General features: G+C 35.5%; 1 protein-coding gene across 4 annotated transcripts in view; it reads left to right on the top strand.

Annotated features, from left to right (window-relative positions):
- LOC138695868 (metabotropic glutamate receptor 1-like) overlaps positions 1 to 6907 on the top strand; it is a 1249477-nt gene that overhangs the window by 130426 nt on the left and 1112144 nt on the right. The window lies entirely within an intron of this gene.

The following is a 6907-nucleotide window of genomic DNA, read 5'->3' as shown; positions in this document are numbered from 1 at the left end:
ATTACTGTCGAGCCATCGGTGTAGCTCAGTCGTCTAAGGAGCTTGCCTACCGATTCGGAGTAGGGCTCAGGTTCGATTCTCGCTTGGGCTTATTACGTGGTTGAGTATTTTCCGTGGTTTTCCCTAACCGTAAGGCGAATATCAGATAATTTATAGCGAATTCTCGCCAAATACCATCTATCACCAATCTCATCGTAGCTAAATAACCTAATAGTTGATACAGCATCGTTAAATAACCAACTGAAAAAAATTACTGTCGATACTAATGCACTGTTATTTTACAGCTCCTATTACTGCCGTTGCTACTAACAACTATTATTTTGCTACTGTTCTTATGGTACTAATTCCACTGTTAACACAACTTTTATTTTAATGCTGTTAATTATGCTGCTATTACTGATTCTATTACTAACATTGTTACAACTATTCTTTTACTATTGTTATTACTGTCGCTAGTATTGATTCTATTAGCAACTGTTATTTTTCTACTGTTATTACAGCCGCTTATACTTATCCTATTATCAACAAATGTTAATTTACTAGTGTTATTACTAAGGAGCGGATTCCTATGTAATGAAATATTATTTTTGCGTGTGATAAAACACAATTAACAAAGATAAAACTTTCGAACATGAAGTTTCAAGTTTAAAACCAGAATTTTATTTCACATAAAAACACATATTTTCACAAAAAAAAATTATATAAATACATATTTTCAGGATGTCTGTTATAAACACATAAATCTTGGAGTTTTTTTACTTAGATAATTTTTACAAGAACTTTTAAATATTTTAAAACTAAATCAATTATATCACTCAGAAGTACATTATCTTTTTAAGAATTCTTGGTTGTTTCGTGTTTCTAAGCGCTGTGTGGTGTATCCGTGATCCATTTTTGTAATAGTATTGTCTCAAGTTCTGAGAACTGCTAGGCAGCATATCAATGCTATTATTAGAGAATAAATTAACATGGACAAAGAGGAGAGATCTTGCAACACATAATTAGGAATGTTTATTGTTGCTGAAGATGATTTCATTCCACTCTTTGTTTGTGAAACAACAGATAAGAGCTCGCGTATGAACATTATTTAATTTAAACAAATTTCTCACCTCTCGCTCATGTCTATCAAGTAAGGCAATATATTTTGTCGTGATTCCCTGTTATCGGGCTTCGTCAATCAGTATCCTTCAAGATATACTGAAAGATGGTTGTTTAAAAAACGATTGGCTTTCCTATTAGCAAATTTAAGCTTTTTGTGTGACACCATAACAAACTCGAAACATCCAAAAACCTGTTGTCTGAAACAGGGAGGTGCGTGCCGTGGAAATTACCAGGTTCAGAAGTACAAGTACTAAGGGACAAATTCCAGAATGTGTTTGGGAAAAACAGTGGATGTAAAAAAAAATGTGTAAAGTCGCTTAAGTATTGGAGGGTGTACCTTTAGGTGAAATTGACAGTGTTTGTTTTTGTGAATTTCCTCTCTTTAAATATGCACGTCTGACGTCCTGTGATGTGGAAAGATCGTTTTCACAGTATAAGTCGTTATTGATAGATAATCGGCATGCATTTGTGATGGAGAATTTGGAGATGATCTTTGTTGTTCACTGCAATTCTCGGCCAACTACTAGCACTCAAGTGTGGTTGGTGAGTACCTAGTAACATTTTTTTTTCAAGCTAAGTAAGGTGTTTTTGTCATATTAAAAAAATATATTTTTTTATTTTTAGCAAATATTTTTGTACTTTTTAGCACATAAAAAATAAATATATTTAAATGTTTTAGCACATAAAAATCCGGTCCCTAGGTATTACATCCGCTAGCACTGATGCTGTTACTACAGCAAGTGAATTTCTGAAGATAGAAAGCGCTTAGAATTCAGGTTAATACTCTGTAGTACAATAACGAAACGTTTGTCAGTTTTAGAGAAGGAGGAATTCATTATGGTTTCATTGCATTAACGCGTTTTGTGTGAAAAGGGCGTGAATAATATCAGTCATTGGCAACATAGTAGGAACAAGGAAAGAAATTGAATATTCCGCAGAACATTAGCGTATCAAAATATATCTTCTTTACTATTTCAGAGGAAACAGGTCTTTATGCAATCTCTCAGATGTTGGCAAGATCCATAGCGGGCTACTAAGCTGGGATACTGAAGCTGATGATGCCACACTTTTCTTTTGGCTCGTTACCAAGGGGCGTCTGTCTCTAAAGCGAGTTGACATGATGTCCCTCACTCTTCAGGAAGATATTCATATTCCAGTCTAACATCTCCCTTAGGACGTGATTCTCGAAGCCCTATATGTAGACTGAAGTTTTTCATACGTTTTTGGAATCTCTTCACGTTCAATCTCAATACTGTAATACAAAAAATGTTTAACTTTAATCTAAAAATCACTTCAGCTTATAAAGAATTTTGTAAGAGAAAAGTATTGTTGTTCTTGATAATCTAGTAATTATAACACTCATCTCTGAACTTAAGTATTCTTTCTTGAAAACTTGGTGAGGGATATGGGTTATAAGGTACGTTAGGTAGTTTTAGTACAATTTCATCTTTGTTTTGATTTTCCGATAAGCTCACTATAATGTAATAAATTTCAATTAGACCATCTATGCTTATCTTATGTTACAAATATAAATTTTATTAATTTGTCACATTAACGTTTTCGGTACGTTGGTGTACCATCTTCAGATGTGTGTATATGATACTAATTAATAACCAAGCCAATAGGCGCATGTATCGTAGACTTAAATGATCTGTGTTTGTGTGCATAATATACTATATCCATGATGTATTACAATAATTACATAAATAAATACCTTAAAACTCTTATATGCTATTAGCTGGTAAAACACTCTATTAAAATTAAAATGTTTAAATTCAATATTTAAAAACACTATTTAAAAAACACATTGGTCGTTGCTGTTACGTCGTGATCTGTTGATGTGTGTTATCATGGTGATTTAATAGGGCAACAAGTTATAAAATTCACTATGTTGTATCACTGTATTAGTTGCACTGTATATTGAATATAGTTTTAACCTTTAGAATTCTTGTATAATTGGTATTGCCACTTAATGTTCATTGTTATGCACATGATGATATTGAAGCACTTTTAAATGGAACGTTACATGGAGTACACCAGTGTTAATAATTATGCGTGTAAATTAACTCAATCATCTTACATATTTAAATTACAGTTTTTTGAATTTGTTGTCAATCCCCGGATACCAGTGAAGCCTTGCTTTGTTCAAACTGCTTGACGTGATGTGTCCTCGATGACAGCTTGGCTTATACTCGCTTTTCTTCAGACAGGAAGTGAAATTAGGGACACCGTATCGTATATTTTTGGCGGGTAAAATAATCCTGGTCCACGTAGATTGCTAGTGAACTGTTTATCGTCCCACGAAAATGTTACCTTGTTTTATAAACGGGTGTGTTTGCGAACCAACTTTTCCATCAAGTCTACTATCCGTCACTCTTATCCGTGTTCCTGACGGTTCGAGAAAATTATGGACGGAAATAAACGATCTTCTGTGTAGGGATATGCAAGTTACTAATTGCCCTGTCACTTAGGAACATTTATAACATAACCTGCAAGGTCATCCATTTGCCTTTATGCAGTGTCAATGCCAAGCGCAACTAATCGATACGAACATATGAAGACTTTTTTTTTTTAATTTTAGTTGGTTATTTAACGACGCTGTACCAACTACTAGGTTATTTAGCGTCGGTGAGATTGGTGATAGCGAGATAATATTTGGCGAGATGTCGCCGAGGATTCGCCACAGATTATCTTGCATTCACATTACGGCTGGGGAAATCCTCGGAAAAAACCCAACCAGGTAATCAGCCCAAGCGGGGATCGAACCCGCGCCCGAACGCAACTTCAGACCGGCAGGCAAGCGCCTTAACCGACTGAGCCACGCCAGTGGCTCATATGAAGAGTGTCAGCTATGGAATTTATTTCATAATTTATTTCCTAAAATTTATAATACCATAATAGTACATTATGCGACGAGCCTATAATGGTAGCCTAGTAATTAAGACGCAAGTATGAATGTTTATGAAACTCGCTTGCGCTCGTTTCATAATTTTCATACGAGCGTCTTAATTACCATTATAGGCAAGTTTCATACGACTTTTTATGCTCGACCATATTTCTAACTTGAAATTATTTAAAATGAGGTCTTCTTATGGTTATGTGCGAACTGACCTGAATTGTGAGATGTGCGCAGACGCGAAAGTATTGATTTTTTCCGAGGCCGAATGTCATTGACCTTGGCAGAGACTAAGATGAACATTACTCTGATATAACGTGGAAATTGATTTAGAATTGAAAAACGAGATGACAAATTGAATTTATTTGAATAGTATTTACAATCAACGCTAATTATTATAGTAACAGAACATAACCTTCTGCGACAGTATTGGATTTCCAGCCTCCGTGACTTTTCGCTAATTGTCTTTCGATTGCATATCCGAGAATAATCGATATAACGGTACAAAGCTGACTTGTCATTGGCTGAACACCTGAACTCTAATGAGTAGGTGTACTTTAATGACATGCATTAAAGGATTGATACCAGGTGTATAATTACTACATTTCGGCATGGTCGAGCATAAAGTGTTGTATCCAACTAGTGGATAATCTTATTATGACACTTTACAAACATTCATTCATGCCATAATCATCAAGATTATCCGCTTGTTGCATAAATAACTATTATAGCAGAAATTTTTTGTATGCATTTTAAGAATATATTGTTTGTTCATATGGGAAAGCTAATAGCAAATAGAAGGAAAGAAGTTTTGTTTGAAAATGAAATGAATACAGTATAGCCTACTTAACCCCAATATTAATTTTCAGCCTATAACACAAGACTACATGCTTTAATTCTATTAATTTTCGTTTTATATTTTAATTTCCTCGCTCAGTTTTATATATAACTTACTCTGGTGTCGTCAGAAAATTATTATTTTTTGTCCCAGTTTCTGAAGTAAATCTTTGTCATTATCCAGCGAGATATCTATTCCCGAAGTAGCATATGAACAGAGTTTCGTAATTTCTCTTTCACGTTTTTTTTGCCTAGACTATAGACCTTAATCAAGTCCATGTACGAAGTAACGACCGCTGGTCCTGTGAGCTTTTCGTAAAAAATCCATGAGGTAAAAAGTACATCACAAAGGAAGAACATTCATTGTCTGTGCAACTGGGTAGAGATTCCGCAGCGAATGAAATAAAAAGCAATATGGGCAGTCATTTACTGAAACTCGACACCTACCTTAAATCAAGTGTGTGTGTGTGTGTGTGTGTGTGTGTGTGTGAGTTTGGGGAGTGTGGGTTTGAGTTAGATGAAGATCGAACACAGAGTGTTTAATTTTCTCTTCTAAATTTACGAGTATCGATACTTTAGTAAATTCAGTCTGAGCAACTAGATTTGTAGTGTAATTATCACGGATAAATTGGTAGTTTCATAAGTTTATTATTATTTATCAAGAAGATAAACGATACTGTCATTAGTAGAGATGAACAAAACTAACTGCCGCTCTCGCTCGCTGTGTTCGTTGCACTTGTCTTTCGAGTCTCGTCTCGTAACTGTCGTGCGCTTCGAGTCTCGCTCGTCATTCTCGAAATAGCATTTGGTCGGCGTGGAAAGATTTCGTAACTTTGAATAACATACATCATTGAAATAAATAACATTATGAATATTTAAATGAGACAAAAGACAAAACAAGACAGTATCATAGTTATCAATATGTTCTGGTTCTATTATCAGATATTACCTATGGTTATATAAAGAGAGAAAAAATTCTCAAATAAATTTGCATTTCTAAGAAACATAAAACATAACGTTAAATAAAGCGTTAATATTTTTTACTAGAGATTGTACACTTGATCTCAAAAATACGAAAAAAAATCCTAGCCTTTTAATAAGGGCCTAATAATTAAATAAAGATAGGGGAACGGATTATTATGCACTGAAAGGTAGAGATGATGTTTCAAATAGGCTACTTGATTGTTTATACATATATAACAGTTGCCAAAATAGATAAAAGTTCTGCCTGGTATAGCTCTCGCAAGAAACGATTACCCAAAACCAATGGTGGCGTTGCTGTCTGTTTTGACGTGTGTATGTAGGCACGCCGAGGGGGGAGAGGTGCGAGCCGATGTAAGTACTGTCTCTTCCAAGAAGATGAACAAATGAGGACATCGTTGTGGTAGTAAAGAACGTAGCAAGAGAAAAATTCGAAGCTAATTAAACGCGCAACATATGTTTACGAATGAAATAATAATACTGTGCGATACAAGACACGCATTCACATGCAATGGAACAAACTAAAGTCGTAATGTAACTATCACAACGCAAGACTGATTCTATCGATGTCATTTCTCTTCCGATTGTACTCTTGAATATCATTCAAGTTATCTCGTGACCTTTCCTCTCGCCCACTCTTCCTTATCGCATTCCTTCCGTCGGTAATCCGTGGTTGCGAGCCCTATATAAACAACTGTGACGATTCAAGGCTGCTTGATGTTCGAGAGTTGATCACTCCCGAAGTCCCGATGTCTTGAACATTAATTGGTTACAAGCAGTCAATGACTTAGGCAATACTGTTTTGCCTGTTTTCGGCTTTGCGGGCGCTTTAGTCTTGGTTACTCGTTCGTTGTTCAACTCTAAATGTAGTCAGAGTCGAACGGACCACATGCCTCTATTTGGTAAAATGATATTAATCGTCATCGTTGTCGTTGTAATCTATCATCATCATCATCATCATCATCATCATCATCATCATCATTATCAGGTCCACATCTGTGGAGTAACGGTTAGCGCATGTGGCCGCGAAACCAGGTGGCCCGGGTTCGATTCCCGGTCGGGGCAAGTTATCTGGTTGAGGTTTTTTCCGGG

The sequence above is a fragment of the Periplaneta americana genome, chromosome 3 (genome assembly GCF_040183065.1).
Source record: "Periplaneta americana isolate PAMFEO1 chromosome 3, P.americana_PAMFEO1_priV1, whole genome shotgun sequence".
Taxonomy (NCBI): Eukaryota; Metazoa; Arthropoda; class Insecta; order Blattodea; family Blattidae; genus Periplaneta; species Periplaneta americana.
Note: the sequence above shows the minus strand (reverse complement) of the source record. Positions and strands in the feature narration are given on the sequence as shown.